Source organism: Solanum tuberosum, unplaced genomic scaffold (genome assembly GCF_000226075.1).
Source record: "Solanum tuberosum cultivar DM 1-3 516 R44 unplaced genomic scaffold, SolTub_3.0 scf00306, whole genome shotgun sequence".
Lineage (NCBI taxonomy): Eukaryota > Viridiplantae > Streptophyta > Magnoliopsida > Solanales > Solanaceae > Solanum > Solanum tuberosum.
The window spans coordinates 318,588-331,855 of record NW_006239228.1 but is presented as its reverse complement, the minus strand read 5'-3'; the positions used below and the strand labels follow the sequence as shown (position 1 = coordinate 331,855).

General features: G+C 34.2%; 1 long non-coding RNA gene across 1 annotated transcript; it reads right to left on the bottom strand.

The window, feature by feature from the left end:
* Nucleotides 1-5,307: 5,307 nt before the first annotated feature.
* On the bottom strand, nucleotides 5,308-6,752 carry LOC107063099 (uncharacterized). The gene is made up of 2 exons (XR_001475083.1): nucleotides 6,582-6,752; nucleotides 5,308-5,561 (listed from the first exon to the last, which is right to left on the bottom strand). It is a non-coding gene; the product is annotated as an uncharacterized lncRNA (long non-coding RNA).
* Between the last annotated feature and the right edge of the window lie 6,516 nt (nucleotides 6,753-13,268).

Genomic DNA, 13,268 nt, shown 5'->3' with positions numbered 1-13,268 from the left:
GTTAGCTTTCAACCAAAAGGAGTACTTCTTTTAAATAATAAATATGTCATTGTATGAGCTATTTATTACTCATTCCTTTTGAATTTGTTAATCTGATTTTGATCTAACACATAGTTTACGAAAGTAAATTAGATTTTGAGAAAAAACATTAAGTGATACTTGAAGTTGTCCCAGATTTTCAAAAAAACACTTTAACTTTGCGTGCGTCCTATTACCCCACAAAACATTCAAAATCACAATAAATACACATTTTTTACACAATATTTCCACTTTGGACAAAATATCCTTTGAATGTGCAATTTCTTAAAAACAAAAAGTCGGACCCATTACTGATGTATTGAAGGATGCTTTGGTAATTTCCTATCATGAGTATTTCAAAGGCAAAAAAAATTGATTGAATCTCAAATTTTTTTTAGTACTACATAAATTGAGAAAGAAGAAATGACCTCTATTATTTGAAAATGGCGTAAAAGTATTACAAATCATACAATAAGAATTAACAATTTAAAATTTTAAAGACTTTAATGCTTTATACTTATTCTATTTCTACTTTGGACAAAAATATCCTCCCAATATGCATATTTTTTTAAACAAAAAGTGGGACCCATTATTGATGTATTCAAGGATGCTTTGGTAATTTTCCTATGATTAATTCGTTTTGTTTGTTGTTTAATTTTTTTTAAATAATTGTATAAAATATTATAAATCATAATAATTATTTACTTAAATATTCAAAACATATAAAAATATGTAAAAGATCTGATTAACTCTTCAAATTTTATCGGTGACACATAAATTGGACAAATGAAATAATATATATTATTTGAAAATTACTTAGAAAGTACAATAATTTACAGTAATTAACAATAGAATATTTTAAAGACAAAAAAAAATTAGATTGAATCTCGAAATTTTATTAGTACCACATAAATTGAGAAAGAAGAAATAGCCTTTTATTATTTGAAAATTGCGTAAAAGATATTACAAATCATACAACAATAATTAGCAATTTAGAAAAGACATAGAATTTTTTTTACCATAGTTAACAATAATTAAAAATTTAAACTATTTTAAATTAATATTAAAGTTTGATTAACTTTTTAATTTTGTCTTTATCACATAAATTGAAACAAAAAATGATACATATTGGGCCCGTGCTAGCACGGGCTCCGATGTCTAGTATATTAATATATATGAAAGACTAGAATAATCCAACCCCATTAAGGACTATTTTGATAGTTTTCCCAACAGTTTAGTCGAGTAAAAGTGAAGTCCAAAAAAAAGTAAAATTGGTTACATCCCTTCTCCGGAGTTCAAATCCAATTGCCGCATCAAACTTTATCAGTTCTGTCTGCTTATCCTTCTCATACACCTATGTTCTCAAGGAAGTCTCAATTTGCACATTCAAACTTGTCTTGTGATTCATCACAGCAAGACAAGTCTTACTGGAAGTTCCAAGACGACTAGGATTTCCAACTCATCATGAGATCACAACTGCATACCTGGAAGGAAGTTTTCAGGTCTAGCGTGATTATTAAACCTTTGGAAGATAATGGATTCAACAAACCTACAGAATGAATACAATTATCACAGCTTCGGGACCAAGATTGTGTCCACTGACCACCACCAGATAACTCATGCAGAGTAACCAAGTGCTATGAGAGAGGAGTAATGACTCCATGCTTATGTCAACCAACCTCTTGCGAGCTAGACCACTGTTCATGGTGCAACAACAAAAAATTGACAATCAAGTCACTCTCACAGCTGCGGTAAGCAAAATGGATCTTCAGCAAATTGAGAGCTAGACAACTATTCATAGTGCAACAAAAGAAATTGATTTGTATGTTTCAGAATAATATTAGCATGTACCCAAATATGTTTCTAAGTAAAACATGAGTTTTGCACTCCAAACTACTATTATTTAGAAATTTCTAGTGTTACATTGAGGTAAATTAATAATTATGCAACAGACACTTAGTACTTGAGACAATTTTTCTTTTTCTTCTTTTTATTCAATCAGGGTAATCTAATAGTTTTGGCCATGAAAGCAACTCAAGGGCACTACGGATGATGAGAAAGCATATGACAAGCGTAAATCAAGTCATGAACATAAGAAGAAAAATCTTTCCTCCTGTGACCACAAGTACACCCCTCCATCAAATCACAATGGCGAGTTATAAACTTAGCTGCTGAATGCATCACAATATCTGAAAAACAATGGACCATTTAAGGTAACCAGCACCTTGAGAATGTTAACACAAGAAGGTTCATGTTACCAGAACAAGAAGTATCTGCAGATACCTGCTCCAAGGTTCAAAGGATGGGATGATACAAGGTACATAATACTGTTGTTACCCACCAGTACAAGAGAACTATGTGAGCGAGCCATCTTAGCTATTTTCTGAAAAAGATCAGAGAGGAGAAAACACATATAAGAAAAGGAAGCAATTATCAATTGAAATTTAATAGACTTCAACATATCAGCAGCCATGAAAGAACACTAAACAATATTTCTTAATACAAGAGAAATGACATTTGCTTGTCAAATGAACAATAACCAGTAGTCCACCAAAGAATGATAGTACGTATATTGAGTTTTGGGTTATTACATATTATTCTCCTCCAATTTGAAGGCTTTTGGGTTTACTCCTACATAATTATTACCAAATCCACCAGAGAACGACAATACGTATATTGTAGAAGTGAACAAAAAGGAAAAAAATTCATTAGAATTATAAAGCAGTGTTGTTTTCTGAGTAAATAGCAAAGTATTACAACCCTCGCTCCACTGAATTAATCAAGGCACTGAGGTGATGCAAAATATTTCATCGCAACCACATAACATACAACTATATGCACATAGTTTGGTACTTGTATAATAATAATCATTAAGATAATCTAAAGCAGACCACAAGGGCAAAAGTTTATTAAAAATAGAATATCAACAAAAACTAAAATAGACAAAAAAAAAAGAAGAGAAAATCGAAACCAAACCTAGGACTTGAGTATGTAAGCTGGCGACAATCGGAACTGACAAGAGGCAAGGCAGATAGAGAGCCATAAATAATAAAGAAGAATTAAAACTGAGGGAGAAGAGATAGAGATAGATAGAGTGAGGGAGAGATGATTCGGATTACCTGGTGACGACAGCCGTTGATTGGATATTTATCAGCTTGAGAACTCCTCTTTTTTATGCTATACAGGAAGAGTCTTCCTATTCTACAAAATCTCATAGAATCACTGTGAGTAAGGATTTTCCTATTACGTGTTGATCGAAGGTGTCATGCTATCTCCACCACTGGCTTTCTTCGCCAACGCCAACGATTCATCCACAATATCAAACACACTCACCTTCCTCTTCCACATTGTTCTTATCCAGAACATCTAAAATCCACCACAAATCCAAAATCCCTGACGAAACAATTGCAGATGCACTGAATAATCGGAGAATAGGAGACTGAAATTTTAGATTTCCGTCTGTTCTCGGTTTACAAGGAGGGAGGGAACATACAAAAAGGTGGAGGGAAGATAAAATTAGGAAAAAATCACTTTCAGTTATTTGTATTACTCTATTTAGTACCAACATTTTGTGGCTAATCTCTTCAATGGCCAGTGAAAAGGTCTTCATTCCTATTTATTGTCTAATTGTTGAGCAAAGGAATATAGTGACATTCAATTAATTGCCAGTAAAGACATTTCTTTTGGTAGCTAGGTGGATGACTTGTTTTCTAAATCTTGCCTAGAAGCGCAAGCGTGTGACTTAAGCTATTTTGGATGTTAAAGAATGTAACATAATTTGCAGCTACACATCTAATGTAAGTTAGTTTTGTTGCTCATTGCTAAAGCATGTCGTATTTTAACAACTCTATACACAAGGTGGAATTGTTATTGTTGCTCTATTTAACTTTAGCGTATCATATTTTTTTAGCTATTATGAGGCAATGCAATCATGTTAAAAAAATTCATCTCTCTTTACAATTACAAGGTCACTGTTCTAGCTTCTTGAAAGGGGTCTTCTTATAGTAACTTGAATCGCTAAGGACATTCTTCGAGGTCGTGATAATGAAGGGGTAAAAATGGAGCGACACGCAAATTAGTTTGAGATTGAGACATAGTTTTGTTGTTTTACCAAATGAGTAATCGTACGCATGTGTTTCACAAAGAAGTGATACCTACAAGCATTATTCATGCAATGAATATAAAGGGGGAAGAAAAGCATTCTTCATGCAATGAATACTACTACAGTTAATACATTAATATTTTCAATCAAACCAAACAATGCATTAAAATAATCTATGTATAATTAATGCAAGCATAACTAATATATGCATTGCTAATGCATGCATTACTAATACACTCTATTTAGCATTATTCTTATACACTCTACCAAACGACCCCTTAGTGGCCTAAAGTCAAAACTTAATAAGATATCATACATTTTAAAAAAATTTATGATTTTTTTTTCAAATTTACCCCTTTAACTTTTTAAGTCATAGAGTTAGAAATTTATCCTTGTAAAGATTAATTCATTCAAATAAATTTGGCAAACACACAACTGTTTTTCCAAATTAGTAATGTGGGATTGCAAACATGTAACTAAACACCGTACTTGGTATGTGGAATCTTTAGCAATTGTAACGCTACCAAACATAGTACTAATTATGTTAATTTTGATATATGAATAGTTCCACATTCTAATGAGCACCCAAATGACCCATTAGTTTGTGATTTTCTGATGACACAATATTAACTCAAAAAATGAAAATTTTCGTAAGTTATGATTGACAACAAAAATGTGTTAACTATAGAGAGCCCTTTTATCTTTATTCATTAATCACATATTTTACATATGAAAAGATAAACAACAAGAAATTGAAACAATCACAAAACTTAATGTATTGATTGTAGTAGTATCTTGATATATTTCCACTAAGAAAAATTCATAGTTTCTTTTGCCTTTTCCTACCCCCTTCATATTAATTGCATGAAGATTACTTGTAGGTATGACTTGTTTATGAAGCACGTGTTTAGCATTATTCATTTGGTAATACAACACAAACTACGTCTTAGTCTCAAACTATTTTTTGAATATTGCTCCAGATTTGCTTCCTTCATTATCACTACCTTAAACAATGTCCATTAGCGATACAAGTTACTACAAGAAGCCCCCTTTCTCAAAGCTAGAACATGATCTTGTAATTGTAAAGAGGAACGATAAATTTTGATCCAACAGATACTTTTGATAACTCAAAGGAGTTTTTTTAGCTTTACTAACATGATCACATTGTTTCACAATATCTAACATAATATGATAAGCTTAAGTTAGATAGTAGTTGAGAAAACAGTAAGAATTCCCCATGTACATAGAGCAGTTAAAATACAATATGATTTAGCGTTGAACAACAAAACTAACTTACACTACTAGATGTGTAGGTGCAAATTATGCTACATTTTTAACATCCAAAATAACTTGAGTCATAAGCCTCTGCTTCTAGGAAAGATTCTCAATAATCTTATGAACATCACCAGATTTAACTGGATTTGATGGATCATGCGGATGCCTGTCAAAAAAGTGTGACGCTAAATAAACGGCCAAAAGCGATAATAAAGGAGACATAACAGTTAAAGAGCAATATCTTCCTCATATCCTACTCTGAAGAGTGTTATTTTGAACTCTAAGGTTTCAGATTCCATGGATTTACTCAAACTAAAGATTAGAAATTCTAGTGTACAAACTTCTCATAGTCATCGGGGAGTTAAACATGCAAATTGTTGACAAGATACAAGCAAACAGCCAAAAACTTTATACAAGTACATCTATATAAATATTTGTTGGCTTGCTATTTTCTAATGACTGTGACTTAATCAATCTGATAAGGTAAGATAGTCCATGTGTAGAGGGTTAATATAGCAGAGAAATTACAAGAAAGAAATAATAATGATAAAACCATATCACTATACAAATATGGATAACATCACTTGAAATAGGGTGATTTCTTTATCAACACAACATTTATTGTTGGCACTAAATAGAAAAGCAGAAAAGAACCAAACAATTTAGTCTCAGGTCACACAACATTGAGGGTCCAGAACAACAGTAAACAATCTACTTTTTGCATTTAATTGTTTCTCTATCAGTATATTCGTCGCATCTCTTCCTAATATTAACATCATCAGTGAAATTTGGAACCTCCTAAGAGGCTTCCAGAGATAGAGCCATTAGGCGAGAAAAAACAACCTAGTTAGTGCACTAACTCAAACCTAGTTCTTGCACGAAACAAGTAATCCAATGAGACATCATAAAGTTCCATTACTTTCAAAAAGAAAATTAATTTACAAATCTATTAAACATTTTAATTTTATAAATCCTTCAACCATTTGTTTCTTTTTTTTATTCACTAAGGATGTAGTGAAGATTAGAAGGCAGCAGTGCATTCCAACACAACATACCTTGAAGATGCATCAGCCAAGTCTAAAGGTAAATGAGATTGTAAATACTCTTTTAAGAAATTTAGTCGACTTTCGGGGTAAAACAAGAACATATAGAATAACAAAAGAGTAAATATAGAAAAAAGACTCACTCACAAAGGATTTGGTGTGACCCAAATTGGATGACAAACATGATTGAGGGAAACACCATCATAATGTAGCTGGATATTGCCATATGCTAGTTTAACATCCCTATGTCCAAGCTGCCACCTTAAACTAGGGGTAAGCACCCAAACAATTATCTGTAAAGTAAATATGATTGGTCTTGAAAACCAGTTGGCATAGTTTTGCAAGCATCTAAATCAATCTGGAAAACCAGAAAAGTTTTTGTCCTACAAGTGTAGGACTTATTCCCTCATCATCAGCTTCAACTTGTATGAGCGTTAGTGGAATCTTTTCGCAATCATCTTTGACGCACCTTAAATCAAAACCTCATTGCGCAACTACAAATAATGATCCTAGTGATTCTAGGATGTGATACTTACCATCAATCCATGGTTCTAGCTGCACTATGATATGACTTTTACCGGGTTCAAAGCCAACGACATCACAAACTTAGATGCAACTGCTATAATAGATTGCATAAAAGTTGCCATTGAAATATTACTATTAAAATTGTCCTAGAGGCTTTAAAATACACTATTAAATAGTGCAGGGGGATAAAAGGTCCTCCATAAAGTTTGATATCGTAACAATAATTTCGGTCAAAGTTGGAGTATTTTTTAGACCCTTTTCCCCCAAAAATTAGTACACGAACAATATTTTTTTTTACTAGCTATCGAACGACCCTTAGGTTTAAGACTAAAATAGATTGTGTGTAAAATTAATTGGTTTTCTTATTTTAATAAATTCACCCTATATAAGATTTTCTTAACCCACAAGCGTGGTTGAATTGGTATAGCACGAGTATTCCATAAGAGAGAATAAGAATCAAATCTCACCTGATCTTTTTCTGATTGATTGATTTTTCTCACTTGAATAGTGCAAATCTGTCGTATAATTTGCAAGCTATTGCATAAAGAAGATTTACTTAGTGTGCCCCCGAAGGTAACAGTTACAGGTTGTAACACTTCGGATTTGAAAAGAATGGAAAAAATGTAGTTTTGGGTTGCAGTTGTGATCGACGGTTCCTACCTACGGTTGGTAAGAGCATTTAGAGATGGTAGGTGGCATCCGTAGGTGACAAGGAAAAAGAAGTAAAATATTTTCAAAATTGTTAGGACCTACGTTGGCCATGTACGGTCTGTAGGTAGACCTACCAACCTACATGGGCTCCATCGTTTGAAGGTCCAGGGACAAAACAAGTCCCTAAACCCCACCAATGGTTCACCAGGACGGTCCGTAGTTGGACCTATGTACCTATGAAACATAGGTCCAACTGTCATTGGGGGTCCAATAGTTTTATTTTCAAGGCTTCTGGGTCTTTTCCTTATTATTCTAACTCAATACTATGTCATTTTACCCTCTATCCTGAGACCTATATAAACATTTTAAACCCCCAAATTACCCAATTGAACTCATTCTCCTAATTTCTCAAAGTTGATCAAAGTTTTCCCCAAATATTTCTCTTTCTAAAGCTTGAAGAAGAAGTCTAGGGTTTCGAGATCAAGTCTCTGATTATCCATTGATGGTGGGCCTTTGACATCAAGGTATTATTGTATTCACCTATGGATTTCTTTTCTCCATAGGGTTCCTAAATTCCCTAATTTCACAAGTTCAAATCTACAATTGAAAGTAGTGTTTTTCTTCAATCTCATGGTTCCTTTCATTAATGATACAATTGATTGTTTTATGTCTTTTTATGCATGAATTGAGATAATTGCATGTTTCTAAGTTGAATTCACTTGAATCCATGCATAATCTATGATTTTTAGGTTTTGACCATATAATGAAGCTTTTGAACTAAGAAAGGTGAATTGATGAAGATATGCATGTTTCTTATTCAAACTCGTGTGTTTCTCAAATTGATTCGACTACCTCTTATACTCAAGGTGGTTGAAATAGAAAAGCTCAGATCATTATCGATGAGTTACTCTCATATGAAGTCTTCAGAAATTCAAGAGACTACAAAGGGGCTTGAGAGAAGCCCATGAATGAGCTTAAGTGTTTGGATTCAAAAGAATACTCTCTTATTCATATGAATCGTGCGTTTGAGCTAAAATCGATATGTACCCTAGAGTTTTTTTCTCTAAACCTCTTTTCAGATGAGACCCTTATGAGAGAAGTGTGTTTTAAAATGCTTGGGTAGTATTTTTACCTGAAAGATAGTGCACGATATTATGAGTAAATAGTAGTAGAAATTCCCAGAATTAGAATAATGCATTTAGAGGTGTAGTAATCTAAGAAAGGGAGATAGTGATGAAGAAAATTATGTTGTTGCATTCATATATCCAGTAAGTTATCAATAGGTAGTTTTCCCTTATGAGTAGGCTAAGAAGTGATGATTTGGTGTAGATTTCATTATAGAAGGCAGATGAATAGTTACTAGTCAGGATGAGTTAGAGTATACTTTAACCAGAAAAGAGTTTATGTCGATGTGACATTATGTTAATGAAGACCAAGTATAGGTGTTGAATAGAAGAGAAGAGCATTCATTAGGTGATACATCTAATCTAGGCTTATGATTTTCAAATGTAGAACCTCATGATATTCAAAGGGCTATAGAACTGATTAGACATTGATGTATGTATAAATAGTACTTAAGTTGTAAAAGGGAATGTGACGGTAATATGTAAATAGGTAGACTGAAGATAAAGATTAACTACGTGTCATGAGGTCTTAGTGGGTGAATGTTTCTTAATTTTATCTAGTGGTCGTAAGTTAGTATAGTATGTGAGAAATTATATAGATATTTGTGTTTAAACCTAGACACTAAGTTTGAATTTGAGATGAGTATCGTGATAAAAAGGATGGCAACATGAGGGTGATGATGTTAGTTTTATGATCTGATCTAATAGGTTTGACATAAATTAGGTGAAGAATTATGGTGTTACTTTACGATAAATGTGAGTGATACAAGTGTGTTATTATGACTCTTAGATAAGAGTAATGAAGTGTGGATAGGTATTTCGATTAGCAAGAGCATTAAGATGTGTAACCGAGATCGTATGTAGTTAGATAAGGTTCTAATTAAGTTTATAATTTCTCATGTGTGCCTAGATAGTAAATTCAAGTTGTCAACAAGGAGTAGGTTGATGCAAGTATTTTCCCCCTTACGATTTAGATAAAGCAGCCTTATAAGCCAATGTTGGTAATGATAATATATAGACTTTTATAGAAGCAGAAAGATATTAAGAGAAGTACCTCATAAAGAAGCCCTAGAAAGAATCTTAGTACCTGCACATGGGAGAGTTTAGTAGCCAAGAGATTATAATTTCCCTAATATTAGAGTAAAGTGAATAAAGACTAGTTTAAATTAGTCAGGCAGGCCAAGGGTACGCTTGGGGATCAACAATGGTTCTCAGTGTCGGCCACGTCCAGGGTGTAAGCTCGGGGAGTGACATTATTGGTTGCTCCATGTAGTGATTGCTACGATTTGGTACCCTCCTCTAGTGTATGTGACCTTAGTTATTAGTTATAGTAGTAGGTGGACCTTTGTTGTATTTAGGGTTCTTTTGGGTAGTACTTTTGGGCAAAAGAGGAAATCCTAGAGTCACCCTTTTGGTTATCGTTCCTTTATAATTCCTTCATATCTTGATTATGGTGATCATGTTATGATGTTGTTATGGCTATATTGGTATATTATTGGACTCGGTGTCACCCCCGAGCATACACTTTGAACGTGACCGACACTCAAGAACCATTACTGGTCCCAAGCGAACCCTTGGCCTGGCTCAATACTCAGCAGAAGACTTACTCAACAATATATGAACTCAAGAGGAAAGATTTACTCATTTGTCTTAAAAATAAATAAACTCAGAAATGTTTGGAAACATTTAACTAGCCAAAAGAAGGCAACTCAAGTCTTAAACATTAACAATGGAAATGGAAAAGACTTCTCAAAACACTACTGTCTATGAAACCTCTAAACACTATGACAGACGTCGGGACAAGACCCACAACATCTTAGCAATACTGAAGGTAAATGGGGAATCCTTCGAAAGCAAGGAGGCTCACCAAAGCAAATTTGGAACTGCAAGTAGTATCAATGGAGCGCCTGTTAATGACCCTGAATATCTGTAACTGCATCATGAAAGATGCAGGCCAAATGACGTTAGTACATTGAATTTACGAGCATGCAAGGGGAACTCTAAAGCATAGACATAAGCTTGAACTGATAAAAGGAAGACATACTCACCTCATCTCACCTCAACTCAATAATACTCAACTCAACTCAACCATACTCAACTCAACATGAACTCAAGAATACTCAACTCAATATGAAAGCAACAATAAGGATACAATTTATATAAAGCTCTTAAAACAGTAGATAATAACTCAATGTATATGAAAATACAAAAATAAACTTTTTACTCTTATTTGGGAGATTCTCAAATCGATAACAATCACTATGAGCTACGTGATGATACAACGTCTCGCCCACACTGCCAGAACTGTCATATACCTTGTCGGAGTATAGGACATCCTCAATTAAGTGGATCCACTAAGCTATGCTTAAAAAAATAAGGAATCATCTAAAAGTATAATTTTTTACCCATGTTGGCTACATGGTTATGAGGAATGTGAGTTGTCTGAACTCATCCCCATATCGGTGCTCAATACTACTACAAATAATATAACTCATGATCAATGTTTAAAAACATTCCTTATCCTCAAACTTGAGATTATTAGTCAAAAAATTCTTTTAAAAGAGATAATACTCGAAACTCCTCATAAGCTCATTCAGAAATCAAGGTTTCTTCTCGTTTTAAATGTAAAAACATTTACACTTAGGAATACTTAGTTCCCTTATTAATCATTTTGAAACATGAACTCAACTCTCCTCATTCTCATACTCAAGTACTCAAGTCTTATATCAAGTTTAAAAAAGATTGAAAAGGATTTCTCAAAGTGACTCAAAAAGGTTTCTCGAACTTCACTCTTAATCTTTACTTTAATTTGAAAAGTATTAAGAGACATGATTAGGATATATGAAGGATCTCTCTATGATTTACGAAGGTTTAGGTAGTTGATATTGTGAAGGGAATGAAAGTTCAGCACAAAGGAACAAGTACGGAACGAGAACGAAGAAAGGTGCAATGGTGGCACGTCGCGCATGCCTCCATTTACTGGGGGTCAATATGGGTACACTGTTCTTTCTGAATCGAGACCCGGCCCGGCTCGCGTCGTTCCAACAACCGGCGGGGAGCACCTCAGTATACGATCGCGCGCAGTAACTGGGAGTCCTATTACACCTAAGGCCAACTTCAATTCACCAAACCAAGGTTCATCTCGTGTAGTCATTGTGGACTCATTCATATGAGAAAACATAAGTAAACGGGCCTCTATTTGAGCCTCCAAGGATAAAGGTACATGAACAGCCATTTGATCTCCATCAAAATCGGCATTGAATCCCTTGCAAACTAATGGATGTAAACAAATAACGCGCCCCTCCACTAAAACGGGCTGGAATGCCTGTGTGCCTATCTTATGTATGGCCGTACCTAAGGGCATATCGTTTGAAGTAGATTCTTCTTTTGATCAATTCCCAAACAGTTTTTCGAGCTTCTTCCAAAGCATAGGGCTTTCTGGATGTAGATGATGGTCGCAATTTCATAATCCAATTTTCAATGTCTAACTGACCTTTGGATACAAATCACGATAATGTGTATTCGTTCTCGAATCTGTCATTGAGAGGAAAAGGATTAAATCCTTTTAAGAAATAAAGTTTTTGATCGGAATACGAATCAAACCGAAGGAGAAGAATGACAAGGTCTTGCTTCCACAGTAAGGATTGCCGCTTAGTCCAATCCAAGAGCAAACAAGGGACGCCTCATTAAGCAAGAACCCGAGCTAAGAGCGGCACCCCACGCCAGCCCCTCAGGCGTATCGGGGGCGCGCCACCCCAGCCCCTACCCAGAAACTCGTGACGAAGTTTTCTTCTCAATATCAATCCCTAACTCATCGAATGGTTTCTTCCAATTCCTTTTAGAATTATAAAATCAATACCATAAAAAGAAGAATCAACACCAAACTCCTCAAAAAAAATGGCTCATTCGCAAAATCCTCACCTCAAGAACTCAATAAGACTTCATTGACAAAAATGAAGCCAAAACCTCAAGAACATCTCAAGAACTCAAATCAATCAACCTCAAGAACGAAATTATGGATGAAAATCACATGATTGGCATGAGGTTGAACAAATCCATCACTATGAAAGCTTACATAGCTCGAAAAAACTAAGTTCTTTAGCGAAATCCTCAAACTCGATGAACGCTTGAAACTTTCTTCTTTTTCTCCTCTTGAACTATGCCCTAACTTTCTTGAACGCTTTAGAATGAACCAAATATGACTTTATCTAATTATATCCATTAACTTAGGTGGGTAAAACGTGTATGCCTAGTGGGGTAAGGAAAAAACCAAAATACCCCTTCTTAAAATAGATGAATTTTCTTATCTGGGCAGGCTGTACTCAAACGGGCATATCTCCCTCATCCAAACTCATAATTTAGAAAACTCAATAGAGTTGGAAAGAGGACTCAATGACCTTCGATTTGATATCTCATGTGACACCTAACACATCTTGTGCTGAAAGTTATGGTCGTTTCAAGTTGACCAAAAACTCACAATTTAAGAATAACTTGTACCAAGTCTAAATTTAGCTCTTTCCAATTTAGTTT